We start from the raw sequence: 16,924 nt of genomic DNA, 5'->3' as shown, positions 1-16,924 counted from the left end.
AGATGTTTTATACTCATTTTTTATTATGATGAATTCCACCTAAAATGAAGAGCTTTTTCTAAGGATCTATTTATAGGCTAATGACTTTGAACACTATTAACATAAGTTTCTAAAACATGGTTTAAAAGGCACACTCCTATAGAAGTAAAATTATCAGTATGAAGCTAAAGAAATAATTGCATGTGAGTCAATTCTCAGTGTATTAACATTCAGCTGATTTCTCTAGAGGAGTAGTTATCTCGCCCTACAAAAGGGAGAAAACAAAGGCAAGTCATTTCTTTTTTTATGTCAACCTCTCTAACCACCTCAAAGTCGCCATTACAACTACAGGTCTCTCTCTACCTTCTAAATTTTATTCTGTAAACACATTAATATAATTATTTATATAGTTTTTGATTATTTTATGATGATCATAAACTATTACTTGTATAGAAGGACTTCCAATAATCAAAAAACTAGGTATGTAGAGAAGAGGACCAATGCAAGAAAAATTTTTACGGCAGAATCAACAGAACTTGGTGACTGTACTGATGTGGGAGATGAGGCAGGGAGGAAGGAGTTAAAGGATGACTCCCAGATTTCTAGCTTGAACAACGGGGTATAGGATGATACATTCAAAGTAATCTGAAAAGAAACAAGTTTCTGTTGAGAGAAGATGAGTTCAGTTTTAGAAATATTTGAGATGCCTACTGTCCACCAAATTAAATGTCTAGTGATCTCTCAGAAGTGAAATCTAGGCTACAGAGATTTGCAAATCATCAACTCATAGAAGAACTTAAAGTGAAAAAGAAGGCTCAGGGAGAAGATGAAGAGTAAGAGAAGAAGACTAAACCTTGAAAGACACTGATATTTAAGAGAGAAAGGAAAAGAGCACTAAGAAGGTACAGAAAGACAGGAGGAAAACCAGAAGAATGTGCTAGAAAGGGGGAGAAGTATATAAAGAAGGAGGGTATGATAAGAATGCCAGATGTTACTCTGTCATATAAGGAAAGCACTGAGAAGTGTACACTTGGATTTAGCAACAAGGGGGTTACTGACAACCCTGGTAAGAATCGATTCCATAACAAATGCATTTATTGATGGGAAAGGGAGAAAATAAAGGAAGTGATGAGGTGATTTTTTTCAAGGAATCAGTCTGTGAAGGAAAGCAGGTGGAGATGGTCAAGAAGAAAGTTTCCTTAAAAGGAAGGTATCTTGAGCACATTTAAAATTTGTCGGGATAGAGCTCACAGAGGGAGATAATGAAGATGCAAAAGACAAAGGAGATAAATTGTGTGGTCTCTGAAAAACCAGGAGCAGCTGGGATCCAGGGTGTAAGAAAAATGATTAGCTTCAGATAGGCAAAGGAACACCTCTTTTACTGAAACGAAAGAAAAGAAAGTAAGGATACAATTGGATACAGGCTGGTTAGCAGATTTGGCGGTAGGAAGCTGAGAGAGTTTGTTAAGTGAGGTGAAGTAAAAAGGATTGCTCATTAAATGTGCAAGGGTAACGTGACAGTGTCTGAGAGACTGGGGAAGAGTGACTGTGGGCAGCACACTAAGGACTCAGATGAGAGCGGTAACATTCACTGACGTCACTAATATATCACTCATCTGCAGTGTGAATTTTTTTCCCCCAGAAGTGCTCATCAGCCTTGGTATAAACACTCCATCGAATCCATCCAAGGTTGGGATTTTGCCAGGCAGGTTTAATAGAAAGACAATGAGATGGAAAAGTTGAAGCCATTGGAAGATAACCAGTACAAGTGATGGATGATAGTATGTGAAGCTGAATGGGGATAAGAGTAAAATACTTCTACTTCAAATGAGCACTTCTATGCACCCTATGACCTACTGAACTAAGTTGAAACTATTATTTATAGGTTTCATTTTGCTATTTTTGACAGCCTTATTTGGTTCCCCTATCTTATAAGGATATGAAATGCAAAAATACCAAAATTTATAAGCTACTTTCAGTGACTGATCCTTCTGAAGAAAATCCTGTTGTAGGATTCTTACTATAGAGAAATATTATATATATATATATATATCTAAGTAGAATATCACAGTATTAATTACCATGAAAATACCAGTGGTTGACTAAAGTTACCTTTGAAATAAAAATACAAAGAAGAAATTAATCAAGAAAAGAAAAAAGATTATTTTTCCTAAAATCTTTAAAATTCAGATATTATTTCTCAAATGGTATTAAATTACTCATAACTGTCTTTGGAAATACCTTCTCACCTGACAGCTGTAAATCAAGGTTTTAGAAATACTCATCCAAATAAAATAACGCAGAAACTACAGGTTTTTTTCTAAATATTTACTTAGAGTCACAAAATAACCAAAGCTGGTACTTTATGTTATCTGCACATGTTTTCTAAAGGTTGCATTATTTGGAATATTTCTTTCACTAATTATATAAAGGAAATACCCAGTATACTGTTTGGAATGTCTTAATACAGTGCACAAGCATACTAAGCACTTTTAATGGAAACTGAGAAGAAAATGCATGAGTTTCTGGCATTACGTGATTGTTGAGTTTCATTTGAGGAATTTCTCAATTTCTTCTCTGTACCTAAAAACCATACAGATCTTTTCCTTGGTTCTTTCTATTTGACACTTCCTAAAAATTTCAATAATTTTCTAGAACTTAAGATATCTCTCTACAATTACCCTCTTTAAATTAAAAAAAATAAAAACTCTTAAGGTATTGGGGGGAGGAGAATGAACAGACTGCAACATAGACTGCAATATAACGCTCAATTCGAATTAACAAAAATTTGATTAGACCTATGTACCAAGTATTGCACTGGGTCTATCTTATGGTACAGTTACTCTGTAGAGCATTTCCACACCAAGAAAATTTAATATATCCTTGCTCTCTACAAAAGCAAATGAGAGCCCTGAAGTCAATTAAATTCTGCTTGCTAAAACCTCTCCCTCTCTACAATTTATATTCAAATCTGTCACGTCCTTGTCACTGATTACATTTAACTCCCTGGGTACATCTATATGCCCTGCTATAACCAATCCCAATCTTCACTGCCACTCCATCCCATACTCATTACTGATAACAGCTCTTCCTATGATCCCTTTCCACTGGACCATTACATACAAACTCCCTATACATCCTCCATCTGTTCCCAAATATTCCTCCTACTTCTTTGGGTTCAATAAAATCCCAAGTCACTCTAAAAGCACTATTTCCTTAGAAATCCTTTCTAAAAGAAGATGCTACTCTTCCTACTCTTTCAGATTCATGGGGGAAAGGATACAAATTGCAGACCATTCTTATTTAACAATGCTTAACCTTCCTCTTTCGAACAAATTAACCACCAAAAATACCACTCTCCCTATCTTGGGTACCATTTCCTACTGTCCATCCCAAGACAGTCTTACACTATTCTTGGTAACAACAGGCTCATGGTTTCACTCTCCACCTCATTCTCTGCTTTCATGACCTGAACACTTGTAATCATTTTTCTAAACTCTGACCTCAGCTCCAACATCCATCTCATCTTCTCTATTCCAATACTATTTCTACTCTGAAGAGATAATTTGTTCAAGATCCTGAACTTCTGAAATCCCTCTTTCTGAACCTAAGACCTTTCATTCTACTTCTCTCACTTGCTCATGGCCCTGCTGAATACTTCCAGCCCCTTGATCATTTCTCTTTCCAGGAATCTATTAAACCCTCACTTTCTTACTCAACCCCAAATACAAACCCAAGTAAGCCATTCCAAAAACGACTTGCTAGCATCCTTGGCCTCCTCAACTATTTGCCCATTTTATGAACTCAATTCTGGATAAGCCTCATTACCTAATCTCTTTGCTTCTCCTCTCAAACTCAAAGGTAAGGTCAGTCAAATAGTTATAAAATGGCAATGACTGTGTCCACTATTAAGGTATATTATACCATACTACACACTCACACTTGCAAAATGTAGGTTTACTCCCTGAGGTAAGGAACTTTACCCGTTTTGCTCACTGCCACATCTCCAGTACTTTATGGCCATTAAGTCGCACATTGTAGGCACTGAATTAAATTTGTAAGATGAATGTACTGCTATGTACCCCCTTCTGGCTTCTTAATAAATTCCCTAGTGTGATTATTCCAAACACTTTCTATTTTTTCCAAATCTCACATACACTTGCCTCCTTTACAAACAAATGGCCAAATCTCCTGAGAAAACGAAGGTCTTTTAAAATGAGTTTAACTCAAGAGCCCTGTATTTTTATTCTATTTTATCCATCTTCTCTAATGTGTTAAAAGGAAAATTATTTTATGACTGATTTTATAACTGTTTTTATTTTACCAAATGCCTATTACACACTCCAGTGTTAAGAACTCTAATCCACAAACTCACATTTGACTTTTCCCCCGAATTCCACTTTTCTTGTTTTATTCTGTTATACTCTTTCAATTAAAAGAAAAAAATACCAAGAATTATAATTAAGATATAAATCAATGGCCAATCTATATTTTCTCATGATAGCCTATTTCATAAGGGAGCTGAAGATTTGTCTGCTTTCCTAGAAAGCAAGGATATAGTAAATATATTTTGAAAATGGGCTGTCTTAAAATTTTAACAATAGAATTAAACTTTCTGAGATTTTTCTAAAAAGAGTAATTATTGCTGAAATGCTTCTAACAAAAATTTCTTCTAATCCTCATCCTTTGGTCATTTAATTTCTGAATGGTCCTTGGCAAACAATTACTTAACTTTCCCTCAATGAACTTACATTGACTTTTTTCTGCTGGTCAGAGAATATCTTTACATAACCAGCATTTGAAAATGCACTGTGCATACAAACTAATGTTTAAAGTAATTTTAGACACCAAAAAAAAAAAAAAACCAAAACAACTTCAATCAATAGTATATATAATAAGCTCAAAAAGTAGAGAAGTTTGTGAATAAAAAATAAAAACATCCAATTAATAGAAAAGTTGTACAAGATGACTTAAGATTAAATGAATTCAGAACAAGAGGCTATCCAAATAGTTGTTACAGGACACATTCAAACTGAAATGGGCTGAAGAAGAAATTCTGTGAAGACAAAGACATTTAAAAAGGTACTGCATAAACTATCCTAGTATTTAATAATTAGGAATGACATGGCTCTTTTCAAACAAAAGTATGAAGGCAGACCATATTGGCATGCCAAAAGCAGAGCAAACAGGGCAGCAAACCTAGACCGTTTGTTTACTACATGGTACACTGGTATTTTATAACAGTCTGCATCATAATGTCTTCTTCAACTATAATGCAAAGGCCAATAACATATATAATGATGTCAAATTACCTGTTTAGAAACTAGTTTTTGCAGCTCAGAAACGGCTCCTTTCCTGTTTCACACTTCAAAACTGTTGTCTGCTTATGATTAAAAAAAAAAAAAATCACTTCAGTAAATTACACTATGAAGTACAGAATAACAAATACTGACTATATTTATAACCGAAAGTATGTTCAGAAAACCAACAGAAAAGAAAAAATCCAATTTATCACTATTTTAAAACCACCTTCCTTTCATCTTTTAGGAAATCAATGTGGTACACAGGTTTAAGCCCTCCAACCTTGCAAGAGCCTACCAAACAACAGTGTGACACCTTCATACCTACTTTGGAATATAATGTAATCATCATGTAAAAAATCCATGCCCAAGTTTACTCTTCGGATTGATCAAGTCATTAACTTCCTGTCACTCAAAACTTCCAGAACTTTGCAGACCCGTTGATGTGGAAAAAGTTTCTTTATTTAAAAGCTGGCTACTTCATTAAAAAATAACCCTGTAACTACATAAACACAAGGTTTACTTTCAGTCCAAAAACTCAAAATTATAATGGTTTCCAGTGGCTCTAAACGGGAAGGTGATAGGGAAAGAAAGGAGCAGGTGCACCGAAGCTTGACAACACCCACTCCAGTAACCAGAGAATACCAGAAGGCGGAGTCTGGAAAGCAGCGACGGGGAGGGGGTGAAAGGGGCGCCCAGAAAGCCCGCTTCTTCCAGCGCCAAGACACGATCCGTCACCCATAGAGCACACGACACAAATCGCCAATCGGTCAAAAAATGTGTTTTCTTTTTTCAGATAGGTCGAGATCTTGAGGAGTGAGCCGCGGGATGAAAAGTTTGGGCGACCCGCCTCCCTAGCGGGGCCTACTACTACGTAATCCCCCAACCCCCGTTTCTGCAAAGCAAGCGAGGTTCCCCGAATCCCATTTGGCATTTAGTTTTTCCCCAGCCTGGGCCCATCCAAACTGGACCAGCAGTAAGGGATGGCGAAGGGGCGCAAAGGCAGAGGCGAGGGTAGAGCTCTGAAATGAGCATTCCCCTCGCAAGTAGAAACCCCAAAGCCAGGAACGCCTCCCGCGGCCCTTCCGCTCTAACAACACCCGAGACAGCTGAAGTCCCGGGGCCCACAGCCCAACCCCGAAGTCGCGTCGCTCCTCACCGGCCCTTCTCCACCCCAAATTCTGGACCTCGAGAGCCCCACCAGAAGAGAATTTGGGGGGTAGGCTGGGAGAGGCGCAGTGACGAAGACGACGGCCACTAAAGCCCCTTACTACGGAAAACTAGACCCCCCTGCCCCTGGCAACCAAACCGTAACCCCCGCTCCGCTTCCTCCACTCGCAAGGGACATTCCTGGAGCTCCCGAGTCGCAGGGCGGCCTCCTCCCCGGGGCCAAAAAGAGAGAGGGGCGGGGAGGCAAGAAGTGGGGGGGTTCTGCGGTCGCCAAGATGCGTCCCTTGAGGCTCACCCCGAGATCGCGTCTGTCGGTCCGGGGAGGGAGCGGAATGCCTGCCCAGGGGACAGGAAGCAAGCAGCAAAAAAACCCCAGGAACCCAGACAGAGGCGTGGGCCCGAGACCAGGCCCCACGGAGTCAAGTGTCCCAGGGCCGTTGCTCTCCCGCCCCTACGCCGCGCTGCCCTCGGTTGCCAAGGGCTGGGGACGCTCAGGCATTACCTGTAAGCGAAGCAGCCGCTCCCGCCAAGGGCAGAGTAGCGGCCAGCCCCCACGAACCGCCACCGGCGGCGGGCCTCCCTTAGAGACCGCAGCAGGGAGAGTCCCCAAGTTTCCTGGCTGCTTAGGGCCCAATGGCCGCCTTTTCTACATCAGCTACTCGGCTCCAACCGCCGCAGCCACCGCCATCTTAGGCTCTCATTGTGGTGGGAGAAGAGGGGCGGGGGGACTGCAGAGGGGGCAACGCGCCGGGAGACATGCGCCGTCTCCTCGGCAACGGCCGCGCGGGGGCGAAATTCGCCTGGGCGGGAGCCGCAGTGCGATCGGCGCTCTAGACTGGAGTCATGTGACCGGCGGGAGTCTGCGGTGTCACTTCTGGCTCCGGAGCTGGGTGCCGATTACACAAACGAACCACCAGGAACTACATATCCCAGAATGCCAACTCGCTCTCGGGTTATACGCGCCCGCACGTTCGCCACGAAGGAAATGACTACAAATCCCAGCGTGCTGTGCGCTTCCGGCTCCTCCAGCGTGGAGGTCTAGGCCTGTGCGGAAGTGGATGGATCTCTCTTGGGCAGCTGGAAAAAGAGCGGAGACGAGTTCTGGTTTTCCGTGGCCGGGGGGGTATGGTGCCAGCTCCGGAGAGTGCCGGAAGGAGGAGAAAAGGCCGCAGACTGGGGTCGCTCTCTACCCACATCCCGGTCACGAAGGGGTGGAGGCAAAAGGACCTTTACAATCTGGGCTTAATTTTACACCTGAGGAGATAAACCCACGCGAGTTAATTGGCCAAACGTCGTACAGCTGGTCAGTGGGAGAATCAGCAGTGTTAGTAATTAACTCCACCTTGGATTAAAGCCCTAGTTTCCTTAGAAGAACCAGATGATTTTAATCAAAGTTTAATATCGAAAAATGTTCTCTAAAACTGTAGTCTCTGAAGTCCCTTTTTATTTACTCTTTTCTCAGCAGCAGCCCTGTTAAGGTTAGTATTATCAACAGGTTCTCTCTTAAAACAAACCCCCAGAACGCGGTGACAATTAAGGCCTTCAGTGTGGCTACCTGAAAGTTTTAAGCACTGGTCAGTTTTTCTTTACTTTTCGACAGTTTGTAATTGTGGGATAACTTTGTTTTAAGCAAAATAAGGGTAGGAGGAATGAAGAATGGGTATCTGAGTTCCAACAGCAAATTGTTCTGTTACCAATGGAATTTGTTCACAAAACCAGTTAATAGAACTGCATCTCAGTACATAATTCAGGTAAATCAATCCCTTGTGCTGCTGTAATTTGCAGCTGAATCCAGGTTCAGCTTCAGTGCAATGATCTTTGACACTTTGTCCTGCATTTTTTAAGTACTTTTCTGTGCGTCTAACAGTGCTGATTACTTAAGTAACAAAAACATAGTCCCTGCCCAGTAAGAGCTCATATTTTAATGAATGATGAAGAAATAGGGTGTGATGTAAATAAACTCTGTTTTATAAGAAAACAAAGTGCTGTGGGAACTCCCAGCACCGAGCAGCTAATGGATTAGGTGTTTACTGTAGTCCAGCGTGCCCTAGGCCTCATTGTAATTCCACCAAACACTAGCTCTAAGATCTTGGGCAAGTTTCTTAACCTTTCTGAGCCTCAGTTGCCCCACCTATGAAATGAGGGGGGAGGAGCCAATAATATTGCCTACCTTAGAAAGATCTTTTTTTTTAAAGTAGTGTTTATTCTGTATTAGGCACAGGATTAAGCATTTCATCTCTTGTGGTTTTCTTAATTCTCACAACTATCCTTAAGATACTGGTTCTGTATCAGTTCCATTTTACTAATGAGAGGTTAAATAAATTGCCAAAGTTCTGACAGCTCCAAGTGGGAGAGCCCAGGTGTAAACTGAGGTCTACTGACTCCTCGAAGGAATTTTTTTTTTTTTTTTCGGTACGCGGGCCTCTCACTGTTGTGGCCTCTCTCATTGCGGAGCACAGGCTCCGGACGCGCAGGCTCAGCGGCCATGGCTCACCGGCCCAGCCGCTCCGCGGCATGTGGGTTCTTCCCGGACCGGGGCACGATCCCGTGTCCCCTGCATCGGCAGGCGGACTCCCAACCACTGCGCCACCAGGGAAGCCCCTCGAAGGAATTTTTTGATTAAGAAAATGCATGGGAAAAAATACTGGCACATGGTAAGCCATAATCATCGTCATCACCATCATCACCGTTTTGTTTTATACATATATATTATTATTTTTAAATATGTAGAAGCTATTGTCATTGAAACAATTCACATGGATTCAAAAGCACTACTGAAATCATATGGTCATTATGTTCTTTTAATTTGTGAACCCTAAAAAATGCCAGTGCTATTATTGGTCTGTTAGGTGGTGGGAGAAGTCTGAGAAATTTTTACATTAAAATGGGGTCCTCAAACTAAATATGGGCATTATTGATCTTAGCGGGGGACAGAGGACCCCCCAAATGATGAAATTATCCTGGACTTGTAAAACCTTCACATCTAATTTAGAAAAACAAACTACGCACATGAACCAGTTTAGCATCAGTAGTGTATGAATATGGCAAATAAATGATACAGACAGTAAGTGCTTTAGAAATGCAGAGAAAGAGTACATTATATTAAGTATGTTGTATTATATTGCCTCAAAGACGATGATAGCTCCAGGATTTCTATGTAGGATGAAATTAGGGGCAACAGTCTGGTGGAAATGGAAATGGGGAACGTAAGTAGCCTTTAAGAGATGTAGGTTGAAACTACATCTCAGTTTTCCACATTTAAGTAAAACTTAAACAAATGTATTAAAGGTGGCTGAGGGGGCTGAAATGGAAGAATGATGTTCAAAGGAAAGGAGCACACCTGTAACACAGATAATACATCCAGAATAAGCAATAAATAATGCAGAAAACAGACTGGGTCAAGTAGAGTATTCATGTGGAGATGGGGAAGCAGGAGAAGAAAGCAAGATCCATTACAGGTTGCGGCCAAACTGTAAAAAATCTTAAATGTTGATCTGAAATGTTTGGGCTTTGTTCAGCAGATAGTGTGAAACTAGTTGAGGGTTTGGAAGAGGCAATGATATAAGGAAGTTGTTTTAAGACTTAATCTAGTGGCAATGTTTAGAACAGACTAGGGAGAACAGAGGAGAAGGGAAAGACAAAGAACAGGTGGTAACTGGCATGAAGTAACTAAGGCCCGGCCTAAGGTGGTAGCAGAATGAATCAAGTGGCGGAGTTGGAATCTGATGGTAAATTAAATCAGCTGTCACTGCTGTGTAAAATATTTGTTTCTGTTATTTGATATTTAGTATGACATTGACCAGAGGGCCCTTAAAATATAACATTTTGTGATATATTATTTATCTCTTTAATGAGTTCTGTACGTTATTTATCCACAGATAGATTTTAATCATGGCTAGAGCAGAAACCCTGCCTTTTATGCTTCTTTATATCCCAGATGCCTTGTAGAGTTCATTTATTTTGATGTTCATCAATTTGGTCTTTGAAGACGGTTTTCTGCAGTACCTAGTTTTAACCTGTAGGTGGTGATAGAACTTAAAGGTAAAACCTTCAGTGACCACTATACTATTATAACTGAATTTAAGGTTGTTTTTATTATGTGATTTTTGATACACTCAAGAAAATGTATGACATTTATGTAAATTATAAAGTACAGTAAGAAAATAAACACTCAAGAATCCACTTCCTAACCTAAAACATAGAATATAATCAGTATATTTAAGGACCCCTCTACTTTCCACCAAACTCATTCCCCTTCTTTGCAGTCATAAATACTATCTTGAATGATATCAGTGTTATAATTCATTCATTTTCCTTGTGTAACTATATGTATATATCCCTAAGTAGTATATTTTTTTAGTTTTGCTTGTTTTCATACTTCATATAAATGGTATCATACTGATTATATTCTTGCTTGATGTGCTTTTTGATTCCTCACTATGTTCCTGAGATTCATCCATGTTGATGGGTAGAAACACAGTCTGTTAAGAACAGAATGTAAAATTAATTTTTGAATAATCCTACAACTGAATACAACTGATTTTATCTTTACGCTTTATCTTAGCTTGTGGGTAACTTGATGAACAAAGAGATTGATCATGTCACCCAGGGAACTAGTTGGAGACCTCTGGCCTAGTTCTTATTTATACCTTTCGGTTAAATTTGAGCACTTCACTGCTCTGCCTTAATTTAGCCTAGAGTTTGTCAATCTTGATGTGGTTGACCTGTGGGGCTGGATGAGTCTTTGTGATGGGGGCTGTGCTGTGTGCTGCAGGAGCCCTGGCCTCTTGCAGCCTGTAGCCCACTGCCTCCCCGGTGATGACAACCAAAACTGTCTCCTGACATTGCCCAATAACCCCAGAGTCAGGGTGCGGGGGGCCGTGTGGCTTAAGGGCAGAATCACTCCCAGTTGAGAAACACTGTCTAGTCTTTGCATTGAGAAAACCGTGTTAATTATGATTTTTCTTATGTACCTCTTTTGCTCAAAAACCTGAACATATAAATAATTAAATCAATTAATTACTAGGTAATTATATCAACTAGTTATATCAAATCCTCATGCATAAGTAATGTTTCAAGGCTCTTCTTACCTTCTTCCGTTTCCCCCATATCTAATTACTACGACATCTCTCATTACTGCCTAGTTCAGACTCTTTATTACTAGATTCCAAAATACCTAATTGCTGCTCTCAGCATACAATATTAATGTTTACACCAGTCTGAACTGCTCTTTCCTTCATAACCAATTTATGGTCCTTTTCATTCAAAAATCACTCTTTCGATAAATGTAACCCTTGTGATTCTGACAATTCCATACATATTTGCAGGTCATCAATTTTTTTTTAATTTTTAATTTAATTTAATTTATTTTTTTATACAGCAGGTTCCTATTAGTTATCCATTTTATACATACTAGTGTGTATATGTCAATTCCAATCTCCCAGTTCATCTTACCACCACCCCTCCACCACCACCACTTTCCCCCCTTGGTGTCCATAGGTTTGTTCTCTACGTCTGTGTCTCTATTTCTGTCTGCAGGTCATCAGTCTTTACATGGCTTTCCAACTATAGAGTCGTAATTATGATACACTTCTTCCTGTATTTTCCTTGTGTATATTCTTGGGGGTCTGTGTGTTTTTATCCCACCTTCTCTATCCATTGTAAACCTGATCAGAGTTGCAGTAGTGCAGTCCGATGTGCAATGCTTGCTTCCCAGGAAAAAATCAAGTTGAAGGGTTTTAAAAAAGGTGTCGTGAGTAACAATAAAAAACTGGAAAGAAAATAATCTATATCTTTTTTCCTAGCTTCCCACCACCCCTACAATAGAAAGTCTGAAATATAACTAGATGTAGGTTGTTAATAATTAGAGAAATCAGGTAATTAGGTGGGAGGGTTCCAAAATTACAGAAATATAGACTGATAGAGATTTTGTTCCGTAATTCATATGAAAAATATTAGAAAGGTATGAAAAGTAATTTTCAGCTTTTACTTTCAAAACCCTGTTATTGAAACTAAAATTATATGAAATAAGAACAATTACCATGGTTCTAAAGGAGTAATCTGGAGTAACTACAAAAGATGAACTCTGGGTCAGAAAAGGGTCTTTTCTCACATAAATAAGGAGATCTGCAGGTCTTGATTCGGTATATGCATGAAAATAAGGGTGGGCTGATGAAGGAATATCCAACATGATTGGCGTTACATTGAGCCATATTAAATCCACTGCATTATATAGTGAGGTACAGCTGTATATGCTATGATTTTTGCCCTTTTACCATAAAAAGGCTTCCCACACTGCATTTCTCCTTCCGTAAGAAAGATTCTAAGGTCAGGGAGAACTGGCAAAACGTGTGAACTCAAATTAACCAGGTAGAAGAGGTTAGAATATTCTCTCTTTACCAAAAGAGGACTAAATTTCCAGAGTTAAAAACTGGGGGATATTGAATGGATAAACAATCTAATCTAGAGAAGGAAAAAAATAAAACCCTGACAGTAGGTGCAGCAGAATGGTGTAGAGCAGGGGTTGATAAACTTTTCCTGTAAAAGGCCAGTTATTAAATATTTTAGGTACTGTGGGCCATACGGTCCCACTACTCAATGACTGTAGAGTGCAAGCAGCCAGACAACAGGTAATGAGTGAGCATGGCTGTGTTCCAATATAACATTATTTTTGGACTCTGAAATTTAAATTTTATATAATTTTCACGTCACAAAATATTAATCCTCTTCTAATTTTTTTCAACCATTTAAAAATATTAAAATAGGCAGTGGGCCCAGTTTAACCCAGGGGCCATAGTGTGCTGACCCCTGACAGAGAGTACTGAACATTTAAAGTTTTTAGATAATGAATGATAGATCAAAGGAGAAATTAGCAACGGAAAAAAAATGCAGTTTTACTACTTTGCAGGATGGTCATTATACAAGGACTCTTTTGAACTAATTAAGAAAGGGAGAATATCAAGCAAATGCAACTGAACAATATTGGTAGGTATTAGCTTGTTCCATTTTCTGATATATTTTCTTTTCCCCTATTCAGACTAGTTATAGGCATGCATTGCCTCCGTGAAGGGTGGTCCCAGGCAGTCATACCAGAAACAAAAGATAAAAATTTCAGACATAAGAAAAAAAGATTAAAATCAGAGCAGTTTCCATCCCTTACAATTTGTGAAAAGAGGAAGACTTGATGGGAAATCAAAAGAATTTGATGCTTTCCCTTGCATCTCTGAAAAGGAAGAGGAGGAAGGTTTAGCAGCAGCCTGTGTGGACTGGTGACTGAGGAGAACTAAGAGGGGCCAGTATCTGTGGCAGGAATAGAGGGTTCTTGTGGCACAGCGCAGACCTCACCTACCACAAGCCCCGGCAGTCAATGCAAGAGAGATCAGGTTTCTTCAAGCCCAGAGAATATAGTCTTGAAATCCAATTAGAAAAACAAGAGTCACATTTATCTTTCTCGTGTAAGTTTGTGGCATAAGAAATATACCCACTTTACTTACATAGTTCAAATGTCAGCTACCTGAATGTTCCCAAGCCCCCGAAGTTGTTGGGATAACCCCATCTCCGTCGCGAGGACAGGAGGAAATCTGATCTCATTTGCCGACATCTTCTAGGATCCTTGGAGCTAATGTTTTTCTGTTATTTTTTTGCTTTTGCTGATTTCTTGATTTCTCTCAAGTCTAGCCTCTTTTGGCTGTTCTTTGTCTTCATCCCACATCATTCCCAAGGCAGAACATGGCCTCTTACCCTTTATTTTCTCAAAATACCATGGACACAAGGCACCTCTCTGTGGTAGCTTTTCACTGAAGATTTGGTGTTAACAGCGCAAGGGGGTGAGGAGAAAGAGGACTTCGTGCTGCAGCAAACATCTTAAAAGTGAATATTCGACACCCCTGTTGTTTAAAGATCTTTGGCCACAGCCTGGAATTTCTCACTGGCTCCGTCTTGCCAACTTTCTGTCGTCTTGACGGATTCTTCACATTCTGCTGCCCGTTCGTATCTCACCCACTCCTGCCTTTTCACCCTCTTCCTCTTGGGTTATCCATGGAAACTCCAAATTCCTCATTAATTATTTGTTATCAGAACAGTGTTTTTCCCTCCGTCTTGCTTCTAGCCTGTCCCAGCTAGACCTACTATTAAAATAAACAAGGTTCTTCCTCTGCTCCATGAGTTAGTGTGACCCATTTCCTCAGCATGAAGTTCTAAGAAAGTTATGTCTTCTCTGAATGCTAAAATTAATTGCATATGACTCTTAACTATCCCGATTAGCAGATATTGTAACAAGAGACATTTCCCTCCATTTCCCTGACATCCCCTCCCTTAATATTCAAGAGTGGAATGGGGGATGCTTAACTCAGTTCTTAGGAGCCAGTCTTTAGTCCAGACACATAGTGGAGAGAGAAGGCTAGACTGCCTGCTTTTCAAGATGGGTCCCACTTTTTGTTCTTTGCCCCACTGCCCTCATCTTATCACTTTTGAAAACATTCCCATATGATCTGAGGCCATCATCATCCTCCGCAGCAGTGATGCCACTTCTGGTCTCTTAGAAGCTTTTCATGGAGTGTGGGGCCCTGGGAAGATGTGGAGACGAGGATTCTCCTTATAATGTTATGCTCCAGGTTTAGGTTGCCCTGAGCTATCACTGGCGCAGGCTTTTTGCCTCTGATTAGCATAGATCCCCGCACAGGCTGTAATTATGTTCTAAGGCGGGGCGACCCCACTACCTTCGTGTAAAGCTAGTAAAGCGCTACAGCAAGTGTGAGAACATGCTTCTGAGACCAGACTATTTCAAGTCAAACCCTGGCATGTGTGACCTTCAGTAAGTTACTTGCTCTATGTATGTCTCTGTTGCCTCACTGACAAAATGGGAGTAAAAATAAGAACGCATATCTCAAAGGGCTGTTATGAGGATTAAATGAATTAATACACAGAAAATGTTCAGAGAGTACTGGCTGACAGTAAGTGATGTATAAATGTTTACATTTATTATGCTTGCAAAGGAGGCTCTGTGCTGATGCTGACTGAGGCCTCCAAGTTTTCAGGATCCACTCCTGCCTCACATGTTAGCAGAGGTTTCAAAGCATTCACAGTACGCCACTCTGGCTGAGTCACAGTGGCTTTAACCTTGGGGACGACTTGACTGCCAGTGGATACTGACACCAAGGTTAGATCACCACAGGAAAGAAACTGGATTTTGTTGATTATGGAGGGCCACTTGAGCGTTATTAAACAGAGGAGTGATGTGATCACATTTGTTTTTTATACAGATAACTTTTTTTTTTAACTGTGTAGGAGATACTCACCATGGGAAGGAAACTGGAAGTAGACTGATCAAGGAGGAGGTACCAATAGATTATGCTAAGGTGTTGAGGATACAAATTAAGATTGCAGTGGCAATGAGATTGTGACAATGGGGCTGATGAAGAACGTTTGGTATTTAGGAAGTAGATTCAATAGGACTTATTGACTAATGAAATGAAGGATGAGGGAGAGGAATGATGTCTGATAATGCCAAGATTTTGAACTGAATGAGTGAATAAATAGGGGTTTTACCAACTCATTGTGTTCTCCCAAAGGCAAGCCTTTTCCTCCAGGGGAAAGGAAGAGGAAGAGACTATAATGAGTTGACTGTTGGCCAAACACTTAACAGAGTTACAGAGAGAAGTGAAAGCTGGCATTAGATATTTGGGAGTTGGTACACACTAACATTCCGTGGACTAGCAGAGGAAGAATACTCTATTAAGAAAAGATGAAACACTTGGAGGACACCCAGAGAACTAAGAGGGAGGTGTTTTAGGAAAGCCCACTGAAGAATAAATTTTGAAGAAGAAGGAGCATTCTGAGAAATCAGTAAGAAACTGCTCTGAGGAGACTTGTGACCTAATTGTGAGCAGCTGCAGCAAAGTGAAGGGTTCTGAAGTCATTGGCTTTGGTTGAGGAGTTAATAGGAAGTGAGACCGTGGAGTCAGTGAGTGTAGATTGCCCTTCTTACAAAGCGTGGTTGGAAGGGAGAGAGAACAATTAGAGGGTAGCTAGAGGCAGGAACAAGGGAGATTTTAATTTTCTAGAGTTTAAAAGAATTGAGCTTGTCTCTAGGATGAAAGGGGGACAAGACTATGGGTAGAAAGGGTGATGTTAAAAGTAAGAAGGGGGAAGATAATTAAAAGTACGGTTCTAGAGAAGAAAGGAAGGGCTGGGATTCAGAGCACATGTAGAAGGAATGGACTAAAACAAGAGGAACCAGTGCCTACAGAAGCAACCCTTAAGCCATGAGGGGCTGCAGTTACTAGATATATACCCCAGGTTCCTTGCCACATGAGGGGAAATTCTGATGTGGGTCTCTCAGAGGGTCCAGCAGGCTTTTGTTTTTTTGTTTTTTTTGTTTTGTTTTGCGGTACGCGGGCCTCTCACTGTCGTGGCCTCTCCCGTTGCGGAGCACAGGCTCCGGACGCGCAGGCTCAGCGGCCATGGCTCACGGGCCC

The 16,924-nt window shown here is 40.5% G+C and overlaps 2 protein-coding genes across 27 annotated transcripts in view; one reads left to right on the top strand and one right to left on the bottom strand.

The window, feature by feature from the left end:
- Positions 1–7,190, bottom strand: part of PCM1 (pericentriolar material 1) — a 92,199-nt gene extending 85,009 nt beyond the window's left edge. For 8 of the 23 annotated variants that reach the window (XM_024131387.3, XM_024131389.3, XM_024131393.3 and 5 more), the window contains exons 1-2: positions 6,952–7,190; positions 5,292–5,362 (exon numbers count right to left, since the gene is read on the bottom strand). The gene's annotated coding sequence lies outside the window, so the exon portion shown is untranslated. Of the gene's footprint in view, positions 1–5,291; positions 5,363–5,603; positions 5,782–6,951 lie in introns of all 23 variants that reach the window. The other 15 variants (XM_024131401.3, XM_024131400.3, XM_024131402.3 and 12 more) reach the window with 7 other exon arrangements.
- A 301-nt stretch (positions 7,191–7,491) lies between these two features.
- FGL1 (fibrinogen like 1) overlaps positions 7,492–16,924 on the top strand; it is a 58,043-nt gene continuing 48,610 nt past the window's right edge. For 3 of the 4 annotated variants that reach the window (XM_028481256.2, XM_028481253.1, XM_028481254.1), the window contains exon 1: positions 7,492–7,927. The gene's annotated coding sequence lies outside the window, so the exon portion shown is untranslated. Of the gene's footprint in view, positions 7,928–9,084; positions 9,104–16,924 lie in introns of those variants that run through there. The other variant, XM_028481255.1, reaches the window with a different exon arrangement.

The sequence above is a fragment of the Physeter macrocephalus genome, chromosome 20 (assembly GCF_002837175.3).
Source record: "Physeter macrocephalus isolate SW-GA chromosome 20, ASM283717v5, whole genome shotgun sequence".
Classification (NCBI taxonomy): Eukaryota; Metazoa; Chordata; class Mammalia; order Artiodactyla; family Physeteridae; genus Physeter; species Physeter macrocephalus.
The sequence above is the reverse complement of the archived record's forward strand: the minus strand, read 5'-3'. Positions and strand labels throughout refer to the sequence as shown.